At 42.0% G+C, this 25,666-nt stretch overlaps 1 pseudogene; it reads left to right on the forward strand.

The window, feature by feature from the left end:
• LOC142302525 (olfactory receptor 5AP2-like) overlaps positions 1 to 2,543 on the forward strand; it is a 132,940-nt pseudogene extending 130,397 nt beyond the window's left edge.
• Positions 2,544 to 25,666: the final 23,123 nt, after the last annotated feature.

The following is a 25,666-nucleotide window of genomic DNA, read 5'->3' on the forward strand; positions in this document are numbered from 1 at the left end:
TTTCCTGGATGTGTTGAAGGTGTCTATCGCCCTCCGTGTGCCGTGAATTTGGTACATGTGTGTTCTCCGTGTGCTATCCGTGATAGCACACGGAGATCAGGAACTTTTAACTCACCTGTCCCCAGCACTGCTGTCCGTGGTACTGCTGTCTCCGGCCCTGGTGCTTCCATGTCTGTGGTAGAGTGAATATTCATGAGCATAATGAGTGTGCCCTGAAGAATGTGACAGCAGCACCGAAGACAACAGCACTGAAGACAGGTGAGTATAGAAAATCATTTTATTTCAAAGACACATGTTTTCTCCGGTATGTGTCACACGGATCACACCACTGTGTGGTCAGTGTGACATCAGTGCTGTTGGAGAAAAACAAACTTGTCTCCATGGGAATCACACGGACACATGTGTGCGCCGCACAGACACATGTGTGCGCTGCACAGACACATGGTCCTTGTGAAAACACTGATGTGTGTGCAGACTCATTGATTTTAATGGGTCTGCATATGTCCATGATTCCGGTACATGAAAACGGTGTCATATGTACTGGAATCAGTGACATGTGAAGGGGCCTTAAAATGTTTGCTGCTTGTCTGTTCCGTTTAGATCACACAAACAAAACAGATAAATGGAGCTATCATCCTGAAAATTTCTGTTTCACTTGGAGGCCATTGTTTTAATAAAATAAGGGAGCTGTTTTTTCCCTCCGCATTTCCATTGGTACAGTTGGTTTTTATACTTGACAAAGACACCAGTCCATTGTAGAATAAAAAACGCTCCCTTATATTATTGGATCGAGGATTTTCTTTTCTGTTACTAAAGGCCCAAAACTGTGAGTAGTCTTTTCCTTCAAGCATGCTTGGTGGAGTTCACCCCCCACACAGGGCAGAAGCAACTATATGGAGCGTTCACATAAGTTACACTTACACATCTCCCTCAGATGACCAGATTACCTGAATCTATTATATATTTTTAAAAAGTTATTGCCCTATGGTCTGGTGCGTTCTGTTTCCCTGTAGTCTTTATCTGTTTCAAATGGAAGCAGAGGAGCCCCGTTGATTTATAAGGGGTGAGTTGGGTTCCCATCAGTTTATTTTTCAAATTAAGAAAAATGTCTGTCTGAAGGAGTTTTTTTCCATTCTAAAAATAAACAACAGAAACCAGAAGGACCCCTTAATAATCAATGAGACCCCTCTGCTTCTGTATGAAACAGAAATGTACCAGATGCTAATTCCATTTATCTGTTCGAAAAGGAACACATGCAAATATAAACAGACCATTGAACAGCACCTTAGATTTAGGGAGCATTTGCTGAAATTTCTGAGACCGATTTCCGCATGTGAACAAACCTTGAAAATTCAGTGACCTTCCTATTTTTACCTTGCTAACGCTCTTCTACTGTGCTGGCTGTGTAATTCCAGATTAATGTTTTATTTTTTTATCATGTACCGAGAAAATTAGCAAAAACAGTCATTGTTTTAACTTCAATAAAGTCAATGACACTGTTAGAATTAAAGTTTCCAAAATTGCTGTCATAGATCAGTTCTGTACCACTTTCTTCTCTGAGGTCTATTCTGTGGGGAGGTAATAGCATTCTGAACTTTAATACAGGTCATCATGTATATAATGAATCATCAGTAAGAGGTTTTACCTTCCTTGGATTTAGTGATCATGCAGATCTTCAGATTTTCCTCTTCTTAGTGTTCATGTTCATGTATCTTATTACTGTTCTTGGGAACCTAGCGATGATTGTACTTATAGCCACAGATAATCACCTGCACAGTCCAATGTATCTTTTCCTTTCTAACCTGGCATTTGTGGATCTTTGGTATTCTTCAAACATCACACCTAAGATGTTGGTGGACTTAGTTATGGTGGAGAAAAGCATATCGCACATTGGGTGTGCATTTCAACTGTTTTTCCTTATTGCTTTTGGAAGTACTGAGAGTTTTCTACTTGCAGCCATGGCCTTTGATCGCTATGTAGCAATATGTATTCCTCTCCTTTATCTGAAGAACATGACCACGATGAAGTGTCTTCAGTTACTTGGTGGATGCTATGTGGCTGGCTTTCTTAACTCTTTAATACAGACATGTTGTACTTTTCGCCTTACATTCTGCAGTTCCCATTACATTCATCATTTCTTTTGCGACATTCCACCTCTGCTGAAGCTTTCCTGTTCTGACACCACTATAAATTAATTAGTTTTGGGTGTTTTTGCATCTGCTGTAACTATAACGTCCATTTTTGTCATTCTAATCTCCTATGCTTCTATTTTAGTTGCCGTATTTCGGATTAACTCTTCTAAAGGCAGACGTAAAGCCTTCTCCACATGTGGCTCCCACTTCATTTGTGTGATTCTGTACTACAGTACAATCCTCTTCATGTACTTAAGACCCAGTTCATCATATTCCTTAGATCAAGACCGAATTGTTACAGTAGTTTACACACTGGTTATTCCTATGCTGAATCCCCTAATATACAGTTTACGGAATCAAGAAGTGAAACTTGCGTTGAAGCGAAAAAAAGCCTTTCATGTCTGTAGATAACGTAGAATTGTTATCAGCCCTCAGCTTATTTTGTAGATTTTTGCTGTTATTCCGTCAAGCTAAAGGTCCAGTCACACTAAGCAACTTACCAGCGATCCCAACAATGATAGGGATCGCTGGTAAGTTGCTAGGAGGTTGCTGGTGAGATGTCACACTGCGACGCTCCAGCGATCCCACCAGCAACCTGACCTGGCAGGGATCGCTGGAGCGTCGCTACACGAGTTGCTGGTGAGCTCACCAGCAACCAGTGACCAGCCCCTAGGGCCGCGTGGAAGATGCTGCGCTTGGTAACTAAGGTAAATATTGGGTAACCAACCCGATATTTACCTTGGTTACCAGCGCACGGAGCTACACGTGCAGAGAGCAGGGAGCAGCGCATACTGAGTGCTGGCTCCCTGCTCTCCTAGTTACAGCACACATCAGGTTAATTACCCGATGTGTGCTGCAGCTACATGTGCACAGAGCAGGGAGCAGCGCACAATGCTTAGCGCTGGCTCCTTGCTCTCCTAGCTACAGCACACATCGGGTTAATTAACCCGATGTGTCCTGCAGCTACATGTGCACAGAGCAGGAGCCGGCACTGACAGTGAGAGCGGCGGAGGCTGGTAACAAAGGTAAATATCGGGTAACCAAGGACAGGGCTTCTTGGTTACCCGATGTTTACTGTGGTTACCAGCCTCCGCAGAAGCCGGCTCCTGCTGCCTGCACATTTAGTTGTTGCTGTCTCGCTGTCACACACAGCGATCTGCGCTTCACAGCGGGACAGCAACAACTAAAAAATGGCCCAGGACATTCAGCAACAACCAACGACCTCACAGCAGGGGCCAGGTTGTTGCTGGATGTCACACACAGCAACATCGCTAGCAACGTCACAAAAGTTGTTCATTAGCAGCGATGTTGCTATCGATGTTGCTTAGTGTGACGGGGCCTTTACTGTGTTGCATTCTCTATTCAGGGACTGTTCACACTGGCATCACTGTTTCTATTTTTGCAGGCTTCAAGACACATATGACAAATCCATCTTGATTCATTTATTATTCATCATGTTCATGATGATCCACTTTGATCTATCTTTAATACTGGCTATCTTATATAGGGGCTGACAGGTTTCTGTCAGATACAGTGCCTTGAAAAAGTATTAATACCCATAAACCTTTCTACATTTTATATTAAACCGACACAAAGTAGCAAGTATTTGTGACATGTAAAGTAAATGATACATGGTTTTCTAAATATTTAAAAAATATAAAATTGAAAATTGTGAGGTTCATTTCTAGACACCCCTTTTGAACCAATATTTTTTTAAGGCACTGTATCTAATATTTTTCAATTGCACTTTTATGGAGGTGAGCAATTTTGATTAAAAATAAAAAATGAAGAGGAAAAAAGCAGCAAAGCAATTAAAACCCTGCACATTAGTATAGTTAAATGTCTGGTAAAAGAAAGAGCAGCAATAGATTGAGTGTCATAAAAGAAAACTCTCATCTGCTCCATGTCATTTGGCTATAAGAAGGTGCGAGCTACAAGTCGCAACAGCAGCTCTGTCTGCACAAGCCGTCTGGTTAGTGGTGCTACCAGCAGGAGGCTACAGTTGTCCTCTCCTCCTCTCTTGTCTCTAGAAAGCAGATTATTGGGGAGGAAGTGGAGGATATTGTGGACTATACGATATATTACTCTTGTGAGTCTCAGCAGGATGATATACCAGCTGTACTTCTATAACAGTTAATCTTTTGGATTGCAGACTTTCAATTCCGTCAATGACATCTCTGAGTTCTAGAGTTGAGCGAGTACCGAAATATTTGTGTTTGCGATACTGGTAACAATTACTGTGCACTACTCGCGTATTCGTTCCGAATATCAAGTACAATGCAAGTCATAGGTAAATGCGAGTAATTTAATTACTTGCATTCCCCAATCATTTCCCAATTTTTTGTTTTATAAGACGCACCGGATTATAAGATGTAACTAAGCAGAGCAATTGTATAAATCAATAAAACTGCATGTGCACTGGAACAAGATATAAATAAGAGCGGGGAACATTAAGATGCAGATGGGCTATTAGACCCTACATTACCTTGAGTCATGCTGTGGGCACACAGAGACCTGGGGCACAGGGAGGCTGGGCACACCCGGGACAAAGCCGTTTAGGTGAAACGTACGTCAAGGTGCGCCCGGCCTCCCTGTGTGCCCACAGCATGACTCAAGGTAATGTATGGTCTAATAGCCCGCCTGCAACTTCGTGTTTCCCCACTTTTATTTATATTTTGGTCCAGTGAACATGCAGTTTTATTGATTTATACAATTGCTATACTTAGTTACATACTGAGAATTATTTCCTCATAACCATATAATGTATGTGGGTCTACAGATCCCCAATCTGGGGTAAATCTGTAGCCAGCACTTACTCCATTATAACAATACGGCAAGGAGAATCGGAGTATACAGTATATAGTGCAAAATGTATCAAACATTTTTATTTAATATTACAATACAATACTCAAGTGTATATCAATTGATCAAGAATAATGGCCATGATAAAATTAGATAAAATCAGCATTGGGGGAAATCTACATCTGGAAATGGATCAAAAGATGGTAGTAATAACTGCACTGATGACATATATAAAAGACATGAATGGTAAGAATACTGGATGAAATTATTGGTGGGTGAACCGCTTATATAACACAGTGCATGTGAAAATACTTCAATCAGGCGAGGTAACATATAACCCAAATGGGTACGGATCACAAGATATACATTGTCTACACATGGAAAATCGATTCAATTATATGAAAAAAAAGGGATGCAAATGCAAGATATAAAGCCAGAACCACCTAAGTAACATATATCATATGATCACATGAATGTAGTCAGCAAGAGTACTATGTGTATCCATGAGTAATGCATGGCAAGATCCACAGAGAGTTCCCAATTAAAGCAGCCCCTGAGCAGACACATGTTTCGCCAGAAATGGAGATTCATGGCTTCATTAGGGAGGAGAGGCTGTAATATTTAATTAAATTGTTTTGATACATTTTGCACTATATATACTCCAGTTCTCCTTGTGGTATTGGTTACATACTGCCTGGCACTGAAAGAGTGTTGTTCTATGGGGGTTTATTTGTGCTAGTGTCTGCTTGTTATGCGCATGCAGCCTCACAGCAGGTACTAACCAGCTTATCTGCTGTTGTGCACACTAAGCTCATTGAGTGGTATTTTTTATAGTGTGTCAATTGTGTGTGCTTCCAAACAGTTTAACCTGTGAGTCATTGACCTGTTCTTTATTTTATCTGGTTATCTACAGGCTGTTGAATTTTGCACAATTATAAGCTATTAAGGGGGGCTTTACACGCTGAGATATCGTTAATGAATTATCGCCGGGGTCATGTCGTTAGTGACGCACATCCGGCGTCATTAACGATATCGCAGTGTGTGACACGTTTGAGTGTGACCTTAAACAATCGCAAAAGTGGTCAAAATCGTTTGCCGCGGAGAGGTCGTCCTGAAACAAAAAATCGTTCTCTGCATGTTAGCGATGTTGTTCGTCGTTCCTGTGGCAGCACACATCGCTATGTGTGACACCACAGGAGCGACGAACATCTCCTTACCTGCTTCCACTGGCAATGGGGAAGGAAGCAGGTGGGCAGGATGTTTACGTCCCGCTCATCTCCGCCCCTCCGTTTCTATTGGACGGCTGCCGTGTGATGTCGCTGTGACGCTGCATGACCCGCCCCCTTAGAAAGGAGGCGGTTCGCCGGCCAGAGCGACATTGCAGAGCAGGTATGTGTGTGTGACGCTGCCATAGCGATAATGTTCGCTACGGCAGCGATCACCACATATCGGCCGTACGACGGGGGCGGGTGTTATCGTGCTCGACATCGCTAGCAATTGCTAGTGATGTCGCAGCGTGTAAAGCCCGCTTAACCCTTTATTACTTACTGGGTGTCACAAGGGAGGTCAGTTGGACTATATTTTATTCTGTCCCCGTTGGGTGGCATTTTCCATCTAAGTCACTCTTTTTTGTCATGTTGCGTCACCCTTTTTTGTAATTTATTCTAATAAAATATTTTTTCACTTTTGCATTTATATTGTGGTCCTGTGGTAACTTTGGGTTTTCCCCTAATTAATAATTTTGGCTTTACATTTTTTTACATTTTAGGGGTTACCTATTCTTTTAGGTTTTATGTCTATCCTCTTGGAACAGGCCATTCCATCTAGAAATAATGTGTAGGTTTTGATATGCAAATACCTGTTAGCCGTTATCCCTGTTATAGTGGAGCATCGACTGTGAACTACAGGTAGCTCCTGCACATCTCCTGTGTACACAGTAACTGATGTACAATTACAGTAGTTTGCAGTAAGGGAGATCTTTGGTAAAAACAAGTTATCACCGATCCACAGGTTAGTTAGGTGATCACTTATTGAATGAATGGATCAGGGGACGAGTCGGACATGAGCTTCACTTTCAAAGAGATAAAAGTTGCACGATCAGTGCAGGTCCCAGCAATCGGTCCCCATAGATGAATAAGTTATCACTTATCCTTAGGCCTCGCTCAGTATGTTTAGGCCTTAGGCCTTGGTCAGTATGTTACATCAGTATTTCTAAGCCAAAACTAGTAGTGGGTGAAAAATGCAGAGGTATCTCTATTACACTTTTCCTCTGATTTTACCACTCCTGGTTTTGGTTACAAATACTGATGTAAAATACTGACCAAATAATCAACATGGGCACATGGCCTTAGAATAGGTGATTACTTAGTATATTTGCTACACTGTAATAGTCACAGGACAGGGCGAGGTTAAACATTGAAGTATTTAATCTCTACTGGAAATAATCTTCCCTTTATTGATGGAGAGAAAAAGTGACCTCCAGAGACACAACACAATCCACTATACCAAAACCAATAATACCACATAAAAGGGAGAAATATCGCCACACCGTGACCAATAACATATTACCACTACATAGTAACCGAATACAACCATATACAAGAGAGAAATACTGCCATACCATAATCAGAGCACATAATGACCAAATATTACCATATACAAGGGAGAAATACCTCAAAACTGTGACCAGACCACATAAATGACAAAATAATGCCACATACAACAGAGAAATACCACCACACTGTGACCAGACCACATATTACCACAACACAGTGCCCGAATAATACTACAATAATGATCATGAATAAAAACCACAATACTAATAACACTAATATTACCATCAGTGCCATTATACACAGGAGCTCTGTATATAGTCTCAGTGTACAGGTAATACAGTGATCACCAGTGACATAAATTAGTGACACTATAGATAGAAGCTTTGTATATAGTGTGTGTGTGTGTGTACATGTAATACACTGACTTACCAGTGACGTCTCTAGCTGAAGTTATTCATCTTCGCTTTTTTTCTTCATCCAACGCTGACCGCCATTACTTCTTCCTGCCATTACGCGACTCTGCAGAAAGTAATAAACCAAACAGAACAGAAGTGCCAAAAAAATGAGGGATCACCAGATATGACGTTTTGAAGTAAATAATTTACATCTTTATTGAAAAGACTGTATAAAATGTAACAAACAACACCCAAGTTGTCAAAAGCAACCGTGAACAAGACATTAAAAACCTTTAAAAAACACCAAACACAAAATATCACACAGGTCTGAACAGCCTATGTCGCGGGCGGAGGGGCCGCACTCGCTACGCTAGGGTCCGGGGCTGCTGCTGCTCGGTGGCTCGAGCAGTGGGCCGGACCCGGGGACTCGAACAGCGCTCCTCGCCCCTGAGTGAAAAGGGGTATTGAGTGGTTTTTGGGGGGAGAGTTTGTGACGCCACCCACGGGTCGTGGTGATAGTGGGCACCACCACTGCTCGTGACGGGATTCCCGGGAACGATGGCGGGGAGCAGCCAGGTGTTGGTTCCCCCTCCGTGGGTATGGGTTGGTGATCCCGGGGCCCGATAGTGGTATGGGGAGGCAGTAGGGTCGGGTTGCAGGGCAGCGCAGCGCGGTGCCGGATGACACTGTTTTACTCACTCAGGCACATATTCACAGTCTCTGGTAAACCAAACGGCTGGATGTACGGGTCCCGCAGCCAGCTGCAGTGTCTTTGCTCTCCCCGGACAGGTTGATGGTGGCTGTCTTTCCCTGCACCGCTGTGTATGTATTGACTCCGATGGTTTCCCACTGGTAGTCCGCTCCCCGGCGTGTATGTACCGAAGGAGCCCGTTTTGCCCGCAGGCGCTGGCCATTGAATCTCTAGCCTATGGCGGTGGCTTTTTATCCTCACTGTGTGGACTTTTGCCTTCTGACGGGTCTTTGGTGTGAGGGAACCCCTGGGGTCCCGGTCACTATCGGATTTGACCTTTTCGGTGGCTCCCAGCCTGGTGGGGGTCTGATGGCCCTGCCTTTGTGCTTGGTACAGATCTGCTCCGCTCCCTGGCTCAGTACCGGCGGGCCACCGCCGGCCCCGGTCCTATGGTTCCGCTGCCCTGCGCCAACTCCTGCAGACGGCCACCAAGGTCTGCCGACCTTGCTGTACGTGCCTGGACTCCGACCCAGACACCAACAGTTTCCTCCTGTCACTTCCACTGTCTACTACAATCTGCTGTCTTTTCCTGCCTCCAGGCCTGTGAACTCCTTGGTGGGTGGGGCCATCCGCCTGGCTCCGCCCCACCTGGTGTGGACATCAAGCTTGGAGGACGACAACAAGGATTTTGTTTGACTGTTGTGGCCTAACCAGGGGAGGGTGTGTGTGTGTGTTGTGTCTGTGACTATCTGGCTAGTCCAGGGCGTCACATTCCCCCTTGTTGAAATGCAGACCGTCCGCGGGCTGCCCGTCCATCACCGGTTTTATTTCTGAAAAATATAAATTAACATGGGAAAAACATATAACATTAAGCATACTTTTAATTCTTCCCTTACGGGAGGCTTTTCTCTTAAACGTTACCAACGGTGTAAAACTTTCTTTATTAATAACGGACGGGTCTATGTTCCTCCGCTCCCCCACCCAAGCAACCTACACCTTGATGCTGCCCCTAAGAAACGGGCAGCACCCCTTTACCCCAGTCCTGGTCCAAGTCACCCGAACGGGTACGGTGTCTCGCACTTGGCTGTCATTTCAGGGGACCCCACGTCCAGGGGGACCCCTGACCCCCGGAGGATGGTCACCGGTCCTGGTGGTGACCGGACCCCAGCCTACTCTGCTGCGGGTCCGTCCTGCAATCTGCCTCTCCGGAGGCGGCAACGGAACACAGCCCAACAAATTATTTACAAGGCCACTAGTTCGTGGTTGGCCTGCCAGTTCTCGGCCTTGTCTCTGGAAGGGGGTTAGTGGAAACACATAAAGTCCCCACGGGGACAACTTTCTCCTTTTACGGACGGCAATCAGGTGAGGAATTCGGATGATTAGTATTCATTCAGCTACAGTATTTACACAAACAACATGCTGCACCCCTAAATGACAGTTTCCCTATACTTAAGCAGGGGCCTACCTAGGTTGGGGTGTGTGGACCGTCGGGGCCCGATGTCGTCAGTAGAGGGTGATGGGACAGAGGAGACAACCGGTTCCTCTTCCCGTATGGCAGGTATGGAGTGTGGAGGACTACTGGGGCGTGGTATAGGTGCATCCCTGGTCGTTGGCCCAAGCAGCTCACTGGCGGAGGTTTCCGTTTCCATTTCTTCCACGGGTTGTGGGAACATTATCACCGGAACAATCACTGCACCGTTCTGCATAGGCCAGTCTGCTGGAAAGTCACCCATCACTGTGTGGATCACCTCTTTCTTTTTTTCCCCGTTCGGTATGGGAACCGGAGCTTCGTTTGCCAATCTCAAGGGGTGTGGGCACCTCTTCAGGTGGTCCCTGGAAACTGTATCCGAGGTCTTCCCCTGGTCGCGACTAATCAGATAAGTCTTCTCGTTCCCCCATCCAGTGGGCTGTATAACGTACGGGGTTTTCTCCCACTGGTCATCAAGCTTATGGGTTCTTCTCTTCCGTTTCAGCACTACATCCCCAGGCTCAAAGGGAACGGCTGGGGCCCGCTTGTTGAAGCACTGTTCCTGTTTTTCTCGGTTCTGACGCAGATTCTTCTCCACATATTCCTGGACCCGTCGGTACTGTGCTTGCCGCCAGATATCCCAGTCTGCAGTCGAAGGGAGGGCCTCTGGAACTTCCAAGTCCATTTTTAGGTCTACCGGCAGCCGGCCCAGTCGGGCTCTCATAAGATACACCGGTGTGCATTTGGTAGAACCACAGGGGATGTTATTGTACATTAAACACATTAGTCCAAACTCAAATCAAAAAGCATCACTCCACTTAAACTGCTTAAACTTTCATCTCCTGAATGAGAGTCAGGAGATGCTTAGAGTGTAAATATGCACAGAAATAATACTATAGATTCTTTTTTGGTTAAAAAACCCAATTCTTTATTATACCATCAAAATCACGTTAATAAAATAAACAGGAGAACACGCCTTGTTGAAGGACGAGGCAGCCCCAATCACAAATACATCATTTTATAGTCAGAAACATTGTATATATTATCAGTCTTATATTTCTTATCCTTATAACATATATAGCGCTCAGCATGCAATATACCACCAATTTTATATGTAAAGTGGGATGATATTGGTATATTCTGACAAAATATAATTAATCACTGATTTCAAAAAACGCAGATTCTTAAAAATCGCATGTTGGGACCGCATCAATATACATACTGCACTATTTAACCAATATCGCAATATGCCAGGAAGCATATGCACATAGTGCAGCAAATGTGCAAACAAACGCAGCTCATATTTTTATGCAAAAGAGCATTTTATAATGGCAGTATGCTGCGGTGGTAACCCGATCAATACAGCCACATGTACACATTCAAAAATATAAAAAATTATATGTCTATGCTGCATCGATCAGAGTATCGCATCACCCTATCACAGTGCCAAGGTATATGCTCAACTTTCAATTTTTATGTAAATAAATCGCCATCAGTATATTTAGATCATGTGAAAAAATTGTGGCAGACATTGAAAGATAACAAAAAATATGTCAAGATGCTGAAAAAATCGCATGCGTCTAGCACTGTTCATGCATAGCTATTATTAAATGTAGAAATGATCAAAGAAATATTACCAATTAGATCATATGGGGTGAACTATAGCACACCTATTCCTATTTAATTAAACGCATGAAAGTCACATGCGTCCAGCACTGTTCATGCATAGCTATTATAAAATGTAGCAATGATCAAAGAAATATTACCAATTTAGATCATATGGGGTGAACTATAGCACACCTATTCCTATTTAATTAAACGCATAAATGCATGAATATAGCACATTATGTTCCAGGCACGGTGATTAGGGGCAATACCACCACACTATTTTAAGAGCATTTCCATGATTCTTAAGCACATCAATAAATAAATGCAACACGATGTATAGAGAACATACCAATTGGAGGCAACGTTATCGCACTATTATAGAAACATTTACATGACAATTCTATACTACAGTGTCAAATTTACAAACAAATATCTGACATAAATTCATTACCAGAGTGAGGGGCAACCGGTCCTTCCACCTTTGACGCACGTTTCACTAATGCTTCTTCAGAAAGAGGCGTGTGTCAAGGTGGGGAAACTCAGCTGTTAATGTCCACTAGCGCAACCTATCAAATTCTGCCATTCCGGCTTAAAGCCAATGAAAATGCCGGATTTCTGCAAGGGTTTTATGTTTAACGCATAAGCTATTCACAGCCTTACTCATTGAAAGGTGTTTGCCAAATGCGCGCACCTGATCTTGTGTAAGAACACACATAGGTTCAACCAGCACACATTTAGGAAGCACGAGCGGCATTGAACCACATATGCGTTTAGCCCCTGCAGAAGAGTATATATATATATATATATATATATCTCCAGCACATTATCAATGATTTTTAAACATATATTCTTTTTTTTTTTTTTTTTTTTATATTTTTTTTATATACTATCAAAGGATCTGAATAAATCAAAATCATTAGTGTGTATACCATGCATCATTCTTAAATTTATTACGACTATTTCATACCAATAGACTATCATATTTATACAGATCAGAATGTCTCAAATGAAGGGCACACCATAAATATACATATTATGCAGATATCAATATAAATCGCTGCAAGTATATCACAGCATAGAAATTTAATCATAGACTATATCCATATTAATATAACCCTATCATTAATGATGAGGAATAGATATTATATTCATGATATATTTCTGGTAATGCATAATATATCAAGTCGATGGTTTTCTTTAAATCAGACGAAGAGAGGAAATTTCCACATGGAAGTCATCCTACTAATGATGCTGTTTCATTGTATCAGGGATCAGCAGTATGGTTGCATCTATGAAAAATAATTGGACATGTATAAGACATAAAAAAAATTTTTTGGAAAATTAAAAAAACCCACCCATAAAAATACAAACCAGGTGATAGGAACTAATCATATTAATCAATACAGAAAACCCAAAACAGCCAGGGAAAGAGGGGAGAAGAGGGGAGGGGGGGGGGGAGGGGGAAAGGGAGAAAGGAAAGAAGGGGATTGAGGTAACAATTCATAATCGTGGAAATAACAATGGAAAAGAGGAATGGAAAAGGTGAATGAAGGGAAAAATTGGAGAAAATGTCGAGGTCTCAATGCAGTTCATTACTTCAATGACCCTACATGGTAAATAGAAGTATAGTATAATTTTTTTCTTCGATCTAAACTAATCATTCAAAAATGATCCAAACCCATTGTTCTCATTAAGACCCTGGGGAGTCATAGATCCAAGGCGATATATCCATTTGCATTCAATTTTAGCCAAAGCATGGCCCAGATTTCCTCCTCTTGGGCCTAAACTTACCTGATCAATTGCCCTAAATTGTAGACCATTGGTTTTGCACTGATGGTATATTTTGAAATGTTTAGGCAGACTTTTCAGGGAGGTCACATCATCCACTGTTTTGGCATTCTTGATGTCTTTCAAATGCTCCAACACCCTCACTTTCATTTCCCTAGTAGTTAGTCCCACGTATATTTTTGAACAGGGGCACTCCGCTACATAAATTATGCCGGTTGATGAACATGTGAGAGTTTTACGGATTTCAAAAGTTCTAGATCCGTTGTGATTATGAAATTTTTTGGTTTTCACACAATTCCCACACGCCTTACAAAGGCCGCAAGGGAAAAAACCAAAATTCGAGGGAATGATTTTTCTTACAGACGCCTTTCCTGCATAATGGCTGTGAACCAATAAATCTCGCAAATTGCAAGATCGTTTGGCCACAATTGATGGTTTTAGCGACAGGTAGTTTCTCAAGATAGGATCCGTTAATAATATGTCCCAATGTTTTTCAATTGCATTTCTCAGTTGTCCCCATTGTGAATTATATGTTGTAATAACCCTCGTGATGTTATTTGATTCATCTTTGGATCTAGATATTAATCCGAATAGCAGATCATCTCTCTTAGTGTTGACAGCTCTTTTATAGCGATTCCTAATCTTTCTCCGACTATAGCCACGCTCTTCAAACCTTTGGGCAATATCAATGGCCTGTACTTGAAAATTAGCCTCATTAGAACAAATTCGTTTGGCCCGCAAAAATTGGCCCACGGGGATGCCTCTTATTGTTGATGGTAAGTGTGATGATGTGGCATGAAGCAATGAGTTAGTGGCAGTGGGTTTTCGATACATATCTGTAGTTATTTCACCCTTCTCATTAGATGATATTTGTATATCCAGAAACTCTAATTGTTTACCAAATTTATAGGTTAGTTTAATATTGAATTGGTTAGTGTTAAGGTCAGCCATCAAGATCTGTAGATCACTTACCGATCCCTGCCACAAAAACCACACATCATCAATATATCGCATCCACTCCTGAACTCCCCCCATGGCTGGCATGTTGTCTTCCAAAAAAATTTGGCGTTCCCAATACCCCAGAAACAGGTTAGCGTATGAGGGGGCACAAGACGCCCCCATAGCAGTACCCTGTTTCTGGAGGTATACTTTACCGTTAAATGTAAAAAAATTGTGATGTAAAACATAATCAAGCAAAGCCATGAGGAGTTCAGCAGTGGATGCATCGATGTCACTGGATCTTAAAAACCAAGCTACCGCCCGTAACCCATCGTCATGCCTTATTGAAGTATATAATGATTCGACGTCTGCCGTCACCATGATCATTCCCTCATCAATATGAATTTGATTAAGCCTCTGGAGAGCGGACGTAGTGTCCTTAATAAAAGATGGTAGATTGTTTACCAGAGGTTTGAGGAAATGATCAATGGCGACGGAGACAATCTCACACAAACTACCATTTCCGGAAATTATTGGCCTCCCCGGAGGGTCTAGTGGGTCTTTATGTATTTTTGGAATAAGATACAGACAAGGCATTCGTGGCTGTAGTTTCTTAACATGATCCAAAAATCGTTTTGGAATAGTGCCTTCTTCAAAGGCTCTTTCCAAAAGCTGTATCAATTTACTTTGGAATGTTGCTGTAGGATTATTGGTCAACTGTCTATAACATGCTGTGTCATCCAAAAGTTTATATGCTTGTTTCTCGTACATATTGCATGGCCATACTACAAGGTTACCACCTTTGTCTGCTGGTTTAAACTGAATGTCTTTTAGTTCTTTTAGTTCTTTTAAAGCCAATCTTACCTGCATATTTAAATTAGATTTGGCTGAAAATCTGTCAGACTCCAAATTTTCTATTTCTTTAGTGACTAGTTTGGCAAAGACGTCCACTGTTTGACATAGGCTAAGTGGAGGAAATGTTTTTGATCTGCCAAAAATGTGATCAGGGAACTTACCCTTGTTGGAAATTTCACTCTCTAACGCCAAAGACTCCAAATTGCGTAGCGCTTCTCTTTCAGCTGCTGTAGTAAACATTTCATTAGAATTGGTTCTATGGTGTAGACGTCTTAATATCAACTTGCGGGCAAATAGATTGATGTCTTTTACCGCCGAAAATTTGTCTAAATATTGAGAAGGGGAAAAAGTCAGGCCTTTTTCAAGAACACGTAATTGGACATCAGAAAGGACATGGTTAGATAAATTTATTACCTTGTACTGTTCATTAACCTTCTTTCGCTTATTATTGGGATTGAAGATATCGGGATATCGTATTTGATCTTTGTTTCGAGCCCTCGTTCTTTGATATATATCTCCAGTGTCCTCATGATCACTTGATGAAGCATAGTTGTCTGACATAGATGTGTTGGTATTTCCATTGATACTGCCTTGTATAGATGGTTTTCTTGGAGCAACCTTTTTTTGCTGCCAACGATATATGATTTTATTCTCAAAATCTTTAACATCACGTTGGTATTTCTTTGCTTTATTTTGACTAATTTCATGTTCCCATTTATCTATATCAGCCTCTATTTCTTTCATATATTTGTTAAGTTGTTCCATTGTCAAATCCTTTTTCATAATTTGCATAAGGTTCTCAATATCTTCATCCAGCTTTTTCATAGTTAATACATTGCTTTCAATGATAATCTGGATGAACTCCAGCGAACATGTTTCTGCTGCTTTCATCCATTTATTCACCAATTCCTCATTATTTAATTCAAAAGATGGAAAAAGTTGAATTCTCAATCCTCTCGGAATGATTTTTTGAGAAACATAATTACTTAATGACATTTTGTTCCACCAAAGTTTGGTTTTTTTATGAATATGATTCTTGTATTGCTTAAAGTGTTCCTTGTTATCACCTGAAGTATTCGATACGCCCAAGGGGGTTCCCTGCTTAAACAAGTCTGAAGCTTTAGAGAGCTAAAGTGTTTCCTTGGCTTTAAAATCCATAATGAATATGAATTCTTGTGGACACACTGTAATAAAACAGCAAAATAACAGTAAACACATTAGTCCAAACTCAAATCAAAAAGCATCACTCCACTTAAACTGCTTAAACTTTCATCTCCTGAATGAGAGTCAGGAGATGCTTAGAGTGTAAATATGCACAGAAATAATACTATAGATTCTTTTTTGGTTAAAAAACCCAATTCTTTATTATACCATCAAAATCACGTTAATAAAATAAACAGGAGAACACGCCTTGTTGAAGGACGAGGCAGCCCCAATCACAAATACATCATTTTATAGTCAGAAACATTGTATATATTATCAGTCTTATATTTCTTATCCTTATAACATATATAGCGCTCAGCATGCAATATACCACCAATTTTATATGTAAAGTGGGATGATATTGGTATATTCTGACAAAATATAATTAATCACTGATTTCAAAAAACGCAGATTCTTAAAAATCGCATGTTGGGACCGCATCAATATACATACTGCACTATTTAACCAATATCGCAATATGCCAGGAAGCATATGCACATAGTGCAGCAAATGTGCAAACAAACGCAGCTCATATTTTTATGCAAAAGAGCATTTTATAATGGCAGTATGCTGCGGTGGTAACCCGATCAATACAGCCACATGTACACATTCAAAAATATAAAAAATTATATGTCTATGCTGCATCGATCAGAGTATCGCATCACCCTATCACAGTGCCAAGGTATATGCTCAACTTTCAATTTTTATGTAAATAAATCGCCATCAGTATATTTAGATCATGTGAAAAAATTGTGGCAGACATTGAAAGATAACAAAAAATATGTCAAGATGCTGAAAAAATCGCATGCGTCTAGCACTGTTCATGCATAGCTATTATTAAATGTAGAAATGATCAAAGAAATATTACCAATTAGATCATATGGGGTGAACTATAGCACACCTATTCCTATTTAATTAAACGCATGAAAGTCACATGCGTCCAGCACTGTTCATGCATAGCTATTATAAAATGTAGCAATGATCAAAGAAATATTACCAATTTAGATCATATGGGGTGAACTATAGCACACCTATTCCTATTTAATTAAACGCATAAATGCATGAATATAGCACATTATGTTCCAGGCACGGTGATTAGGGGCAATACCACCACACTATTTTAAGAGCATTTCCATGATTCTTAAGCACATCAATAAATAAATGCAACACGATGTATAGAGAACATACCAATTGGAGGCAACGTTATCGCACTATTATAGAAACATTTACATGACAATTCTATACTACAGTGTCAAATTTACAAACAAATATCTGACATAAATTCATTACCAGAGTGAGGGGCAACCGGTCCTTCCACCTTTGACGCACGTTTCACTAATGCTTCTTCAGAAAGAGGCGTGTGTCAAGGTGGGGAAACTCAGCTGTTAATGTCCACTAGCGCAACCTATCAAATTCTGCCATTCCGGCTTAAAGCCAATGAAAATGCCGGATTTCTGCAAGGGTTTTATGTTTAACGCATAAGCTATTCACAGCCTTACTTATTGAAAGGTGTTTGCCAAATGCGCGCACCTGATCTTGTGTAAGAACACACATAGGTTCAACCAGCACACATTTAGGAAGCACGAGCGGCATTGAACCACATATGCGTTTAGCCCCTGCAGAAGAGTATATATATATATATATATCTCCAGCACATTATCAATGATTTTTAAACATATATTCTTTTTTTTTTTTTTTTTTTATATTTTTTTTATATTTTTTTTTATATACTATCAAAGGATCTGAATAAATCAAAATCATTAGTGTGTATACCATGCATCATTCTTAAATTTATTACGACTATTTCATACCAATAGACTATCATATTTATACAGATCAGAATGTCTCAAATGAAGGGCACACCATAAATATACATATTATGCAGATATCAATATAAATCGCTGCAAGTATATCACAGCATAGAAATTTAATCATAGACTATATCCATATTAATATAACCCTATCATGTCCAATTATTTTTCATAGATGCAACCATACTGCTGATCCCTGATACAATGAAACAGCATCATTAGTAGGATGACTTCCATGTGGAAATTTCCTCTCTTCGTCTGATTTAAAGAAAACCATCGACTTGATATATTATGCATTACCAGAAATATATCATGAATATAATATCTATTCCTCATCATTAATGATAGGGTTATATTAATATGGATATAGTCTATGATTAAATTTCTATGCTGTGATATACTTGCAGCGATTTATATTGATATCTGCATAATATGTATATTTATGGTGTGCCCTTCATTTGAGACATTCTGATCTGTATAAATATGATAGTCTATTGGTATGAAATAGTCGTAATAAATTTAAGAATGATGCATGGTATACACACTAATGATTTTGATTTATTCAGATCCTTTGATAGTATATAAAAAAAATATAAAAAAAAAAAGAATATATGTTTAAAAATCATTGATAATGTGCTGGAGATATATATATATATATACTCTTCTGCAGGGGCTAAACACATATGTGGTTCAATGCCGCTCGTGCTTCCTAAATGTGTGCTGGTTGAACCTATGTGTGTTCTTACACAAGATCAGGTGCGCGCATTTGGCAAACACCTTTCAATGAGTAAGGCTGTGAATAGCTTATGCGTTAAACATAAAACCCTTGCAGAAATCCGGCATTTTCATTGGCTTTAAGCCGGAATGGCAGAATTTGATAGGTTGCGCTAGTGGACATTAACAGCTGAGTTTCCCCACCTTGACACACGCCTCTTTCTGAAGAAGCATTAGTGAAACGTGCGTCAAAGGTGGAAGGACCGGTTGCCCCTCACTCTGGTAATGAATTTATGTCAGATATTTGTTTGTAAATTTGACACTGTAGTATAGAATTGTCATGTAAATGTTTCTATAATAGTGCGATAACGTTGCCTCCAATTGGTATGTTCTCTATACATCGTGTTGCATTTATTTATTGATGTGCTTAAGAATCATGGAAATGCTCTTAAAATAGTGTGGTGGTATTGCCCCTAATCACCGTGCCTGGAACATAATGTGCTATATTCATGCATTTATGCGTTTAATTAAATAGGAATAGGTGTGCTATAGTTCACCCCATATGATCTAAATTGGTAATATTTCTTTGATCATTGCTACATTTTATAATAGCTATGCATGAACAGTGCTGGACGCATGTGACTTTCATGCGTTTAATTAAATAGGAATAGGTGTGCTATAGTTCACCCCATATGATCTAATTGGTAATATTTCTTTGATCATTTCTACATTTAATAATAGCTATGCATGAACAGTGCTAGACGCATGCGATTTTTTCAGCATCTTGACATATTTTTTGTTATCTTTCAATGTCTGCCACAATTTTTTCACATGATCTAAATATACTGATGGCGATTTATTTACATAAAAATTGAAAGTTGAGCATATACCTTGGCACTGTGATAGGGTGATGCGATACTCTGATCGATGCAGCATAGACATATAATTTTTTATATTTTTGAATGTGTACATGTGGCTGTATTGATCGGGTTACCACCGCAGCATACTGCCATTATAAAATGCTCTTTTGCATAAAAATATGAGCTGCGTTTGTTTGCACATTTGCTGCACTATGTGCATATGCTTCCTGGCATATTGCGATATTGGTTAAATAGTGCAGTATGTATATTGATGCGGTCCCAACATGCGATTTTTAAGAATCTGCGTTTTTTGAAATCAGTGATTAATTATATTTTGTCAGAATATACCAATATCATCCCACTTTACATATAAAATTGGTGGTATATTGCATGCTGAGCGCTATATATGTTATAAGGATAAGAAATATAAGACTGATAATATATACAATGTTTCTGACTATAAAATGATGTATTTGTGATTGGGGCTGCCTCGTTCTTCAACAAGGCGTGTTCTCCTGTTTATTTTATTAACGTGATTTTGATGGTATAATAAAGAATTGGGTTTTTTAACCAAAAAAGAATCTATAGTATTATTTCTGTGCATATTTACACTCTAAGCATCTCCTGACTCTGATTCAGGAGATGAAAGTTTAAGATGTTATTGTACATGTCTACCAAGTCAGGCAGCTTATCCAGCCACAGGTTCCGCTCTTCCAATGGTAGTATCTTGAGGAGATCCAGAACCAGGTGGTTCATCTTCTCACACATCCCATTAGTCTGGGCATGGTATGGCGTGGTCCTGATCTTCTTACAACCGTATAATTGGCAAAACTCTTGAAACACCTCTGCTTCGAAGGCCGAACCCTGGTCTGTAAGCACCCTTTCTGGGTATCCGTGTGGTCAACAAAAGTAGGCCTGGAATGCTCTAGCTGCAGTACGGCCGGTCAGGTCTTTGACTGGAACAACCACCATGAATCTTGAGTAGTGGTCCACGATGATCAAGGCATAGGTGTACCCACTTCGGCTAGGTGTGAGCTTGACGTGGTCCAGAGCGACCAACTCCAGTGGTTGATGGGTAATGATTGGTCGTAGAGGGGCCTTCTGGCTGGCTTCGTCCCTTCTTCTCAGTGTACAGGGACCACACTTTCGGCACCAGGCCTCTACGGATTCCCGCATCCCACTCCAATAGAACCGCTCTCTCAACAGCATCTCCAGCTTCCAACCAAAGTGCCCGGCACCATCATGGTAAGCTTGTAGCACTTTGGGCACGTTAGCCTGAGGAACCACCAGCTGACGAACCTTCTCATGCGTCTTTGGGTTGATCAGTTCCCGATACAGCTTCCCTTGGTGTAGGCACAGCCGGGCCCTTTCCTTCCATAGTCGCTGGGCTTCTGGGAGAGCAGCGGGGTCCATTCTGGAGGAGCCCCGTTCAATCATGGTCTTGACCAACTGGACAGCAGGCACCTGATCTTGAGCTTCTTGCCACCCCTAACTGGGTAACGGGTCCAGGTTCACCTGTTGCTGACTAACACAGGGCTTTTCAGCCAGTGGCCGGTGGAACGCTGGTAACTCGATTTCTTCAAGGTCATCATCTTCTGCCCCTCCATCAAGTAGGTGTGGCATTCTGGATAACGCGTCTGCGTTGGTGTTCTTGCGACCGGCTCTGTATTTGATAGTAAAGTCGTAGTTAGACAGCCGAGCCACCCACCTTTGTTCTAGAGCGCCCAGCTTTGCTGTATCCAGGTGGGTTAATGGATTATTGTCCGTGTAGGCAGTGAATTTTGCCGCGGCAAGGTAATGCTTAAACCTTTCAGTGATTGCCCACACCAGGGCCAAGAACTCAAGCTTGAAGGAGCTGTAATTCTCAGGGTTCCTTTCCGTGGGCCTGAGTTTCCTGCTGGCATAGGTGATAACTTTCTCCTTTCCGTCCTGGACCTGGGACAAGACTGCCTCTATGCCCACATTGCTGGTGTCGGTGTAGAGGACGAACGGGAGGAAGTAATCGGGGTATGCCAGAATTTCTTCCCCAGTCAAGGCCGACTACAGCTGGTGAAAGGACTCCTCATGCTTCTCTTCCCACACAAACGGGGGTACAGTGGCTCTGCTACCCTTGGTCTGTCCCACGAGGAGGTCTTGCATAGGTGCAGCCTTCTTTGTGTACCCCTTGATGAAGCAGCGGTAATAGCCCACCAGGCCCAGGAACTGCCTCACCTCTCTCACTGTGGTTGAACGCGGCCAGTCCTGTATAGCGGTGATCTTCTCGGGGTCTGGGGCAACACCCTCTGCGCTCACCACATGTCCTAGGTACTGCACTTTGGGCTTCAACAGGTGGCACTTGGAGGGTTTCAGCTTCATCCCGTATTTGGCAAGGGACGCGAATACTTCAGCCAGGTGCCCTAGGTGAGCCTCGTACGTCTGGGAATACATGATCATGTCATCCAGATATAGCAAGACGGTCTCGAAATTGAGGTGTCTGAGGCAGCACTCCATGAGTCGTTGGAAGGTCCCAGGGGTGTTGCACAGCACAAACGGCATGCTGTTGAACTCGCAGAGTCCCATGGGGGTGACAAATGCAGTCTTCTCGCGATCTTCTGGTGCAACCGCCACCTGCCAGTACCCGCTGGTAAGTAGAGTTGAGCGCGGTTCGCAGTTCGAGGTTCTCCAGTTCTAGGCTCGAGTGATTTTGGGGCCTGTTCTAGATCGAACTAGAACTCGAGCTTTTTGAAAAAGCTCGATAGTTCTAGAAACGTTCGAGAATTCCTAGCTGGCTTTCCGCTGTAATAGTGTAAGTCACTCTGTGACTCACACTATTATGAAATTTCAGTGTATAGTGTGCGGGAACAGCGCCTTCAGATCACTGCTGTTTGTATAATGGCGATCGCCATTTTTTTTTTTTCCTTGTCTTCCTTCCCTAAGCGCGCGCGTCTAGTGGGGAGGGCCATTATGGCAGCCAATCCCAGACACACACACAGCTAAGTGGACTTTTAGCCAGAGAAGCAACGGCATGTGTGATAGGATGTCCATGTCACATGTCCCTGCATTATAAAACCGGACATTTTCCTCCAGCACGCCATTATCTGCCTTCTGCGTCCTTGGTGTCAGACATCACTGGCGCAGCTCCGTCCTTTGTCCTATCGCCGATACTGCTGTATGCGCTCCATACACAGCGCTGGACAGCTTAGGGATAGCACTTTCTATCAGTCCTTTTAAGGGCTCATACCGGCAGGGTCAGAGCCATAGGTGACAGGTCCTGAAAACAGAGACAGTGTCTGTGTAGCTAAGGTCAGGGATTTCCTCGCTGCATTTCCCCATTAGGAGGGAATAGAAAGGCAGGCTTCCATTCCTCTACCCAGAGCCCCACAATCCTGGCACTGTACCCTCCTGTCCTCTGCACACTCCAACTCATTATAACTAAGCCATTATACTAGCAAACACTGAGTGTACCTAGTGGCATCCTAAACGTGGCTATTGGACTTTTGTATAGTCCCACTAGTGCAAAGATATTTGCAGCACGTCTGCCTGCATTGCACACTCAAACTCCTTATAACTAAGCCATTATACTAGCAAACACTGAGTGTACCTAGTGGCATCCTAAACGTGGCTATTGGACTTTTGTTTAGTCCCACTAGTGCAAAGATATTTGCAGCACGTCTGCCTGCATTGCACACTCAAACTCCTTATAACTAAGCCATTATACTAGTAAACACTGAGTGTACCTAGTGGCATCCTAAACGTGGCTAATGGACTTCTGTATAGTCCCACTAGTGCAAAGATATTTGCAGCACGTCTGCCTGCATTGCACACTCAAACTCCTTATAACTAAGCCATTATACTAGCAAACACTGAGTGTACCTAGTGGCATCCTAAACGTGGCTATTGGACTTTTGTTTAGTCCCAATAGTGCAAAGATATTTGCAGCACGTCTGCCTGCATTGCACACTCAAACTCCTTATAACTAAGCCATTATACTAGCAAACACTGAGTGTACCTAGTGGCATCCTAAACGTGGCTAATGGACTTCTGTATAGTCCCACTAGTGCAAAGATATTTGCAGCACGTGTGCCTGCATTGCACACTCAAACTCATTATAACTAAGCCATTATACTAGCAAACACTGAATGTACCTAGTGGCATCCTAAACGTGGCTATTAGACATTTGTATAGTCCCACTAGTGCAAAGATATTTGCAGCACATCTGCCTGCATTGCACACTCAAACTCATTATAACTAAGCCATTATACTAGCAAACACTGAGTGTACCTAGTGGCATCCTAAACGTGGCTATTGGACTTCTGTATAGTCCCACTAGTGCAAAGATATTTGCAGCACGTCTGCCTGCATTGCACACTCAAACTCCTTATAACTAAGCCATTATACTAGCAAACACTGAGTGTACCTAGTGGCATCCTAAACGTGGCTATTGAACTTCTGTATAGTCCCACTAGTGCAAAGATATTTGCAGCACGTCTGCCTGCATTGCACACTCAAACTGATATTTACTAATCCATTATACTAGCAATTTATGCTGCCAGTTTAAGGGCCGTAGTTGCATTGTCAGGGATATTTATTCTTTATTATTCTGCTGTTAATAAAGCTAGACCACCGCTGCAATCTACACCACCTCTCAAATTTTACTACCACATTTTCAGTGCACAATCTTGTCGCAATCAACATGAGTGGCAAAATGACAGATGCTGGTGGAAAGGGGAAGAGGCGTGGTGGAAAAGGAAAAAAAGGGTTTGTCCGTGGGGAAGGTGGCAAAGCTCCATTATCATCTGCTGAAGATAGACCATCTACCAGCAAAAGTAAGATGTCTACTACTTACCGTGGACAATCCGATGCGCTCCCTTTTTTACGGACTTGAACAACAGGAACAAAGGTAGATGATGGCCAAAAAAGGAAAATGCTTGAATGGATCTCAAGTGGTCCAACAAGTGCCCTCTCAGCCACTTCAAGTACCGCATCCAAAAAACACCAGTCCTCTGAGTTGTCATCCCAATCAAACTTGCTTTCTCCCAGCTCTGAAGTCTCCATCAGCCCTGCACAGTATGGTGGAACTGAGATGGCTGAGTCTGCAGAGCTGTTCAGTCACACTATAGCCTGGGAATCAGAGGTCTGCTCCCAAGCTACAGTGAGTACAGAACAGGAAATGGTCTGCAGTGATGCCCAGAACCTTTGTGACTCTGATTCAGGCCGTGAGGACCAAGTTTGTGAGCATAATGTTGACCCTTTGTCACAAACTGTAACACCTGTGGTTATAGACAATGAGGAACATACTGATGAAGATGAGACGCAGATACCCGATTGGGATGACAACTTAAATATTCGGTCAGGGCAAGAAGAGGCTCGGTCTGAGGGGGAGGGGAGTGCAAACACAACAATTGATGATGAAGTTGTAGATCCCACCTACTGTCAACCCACAGTCAGGCACTCGAGGAGGTCAACAGAGGTGGTGGAGGAGGATGTAACTGATGACGAAGTTGCCTTGCGCCTTCCTGGACAGAGTCGGAGTACTGGTAGCACGTCTACAACTGCATCCTCAGCCACCACTCTGCCTCTGAGCACTAGTCGGGGTGGATCAACAGGTCGCATGCCCTCTAAGCCTTGCCTAGCCTGGTCCTTTTTTGACATCGCAAAAGATCGCCCAAATTATGTGATCTGTAAAATTTGTCATGGTTCTATTAGTAGAGGTCAAAACCTCAGCAGTTTGACAACTTCTTCCATGAATCGTCACATGAATAAATATCATATGTCCCGGTGGGAAGCTCACCGTGCTGCAATGCGGCCTAGCGGAGCGAACCATCCACCGCCTGCCCCTTCCAGTGCATCCGCGCGCTCTTCATCT

The sequence above is a fragment of the Anomaloglossus baeobatrachus genome, chromosome 4 (assembly GCF_048569485.1).
Source record: "Anomaloglossus baeobatrachus isolate aAnoBae1 chromosome 4, aAnoBae1.hap1, whole genome shotgun sequence".
Classification (NCBI taxonomy): Eukaryota; Metazoa; Chordata; class Amphibia; order Anura; family Aromobatidae; genus Anomaloglossus; species Anomaloglossus baeobatrachus.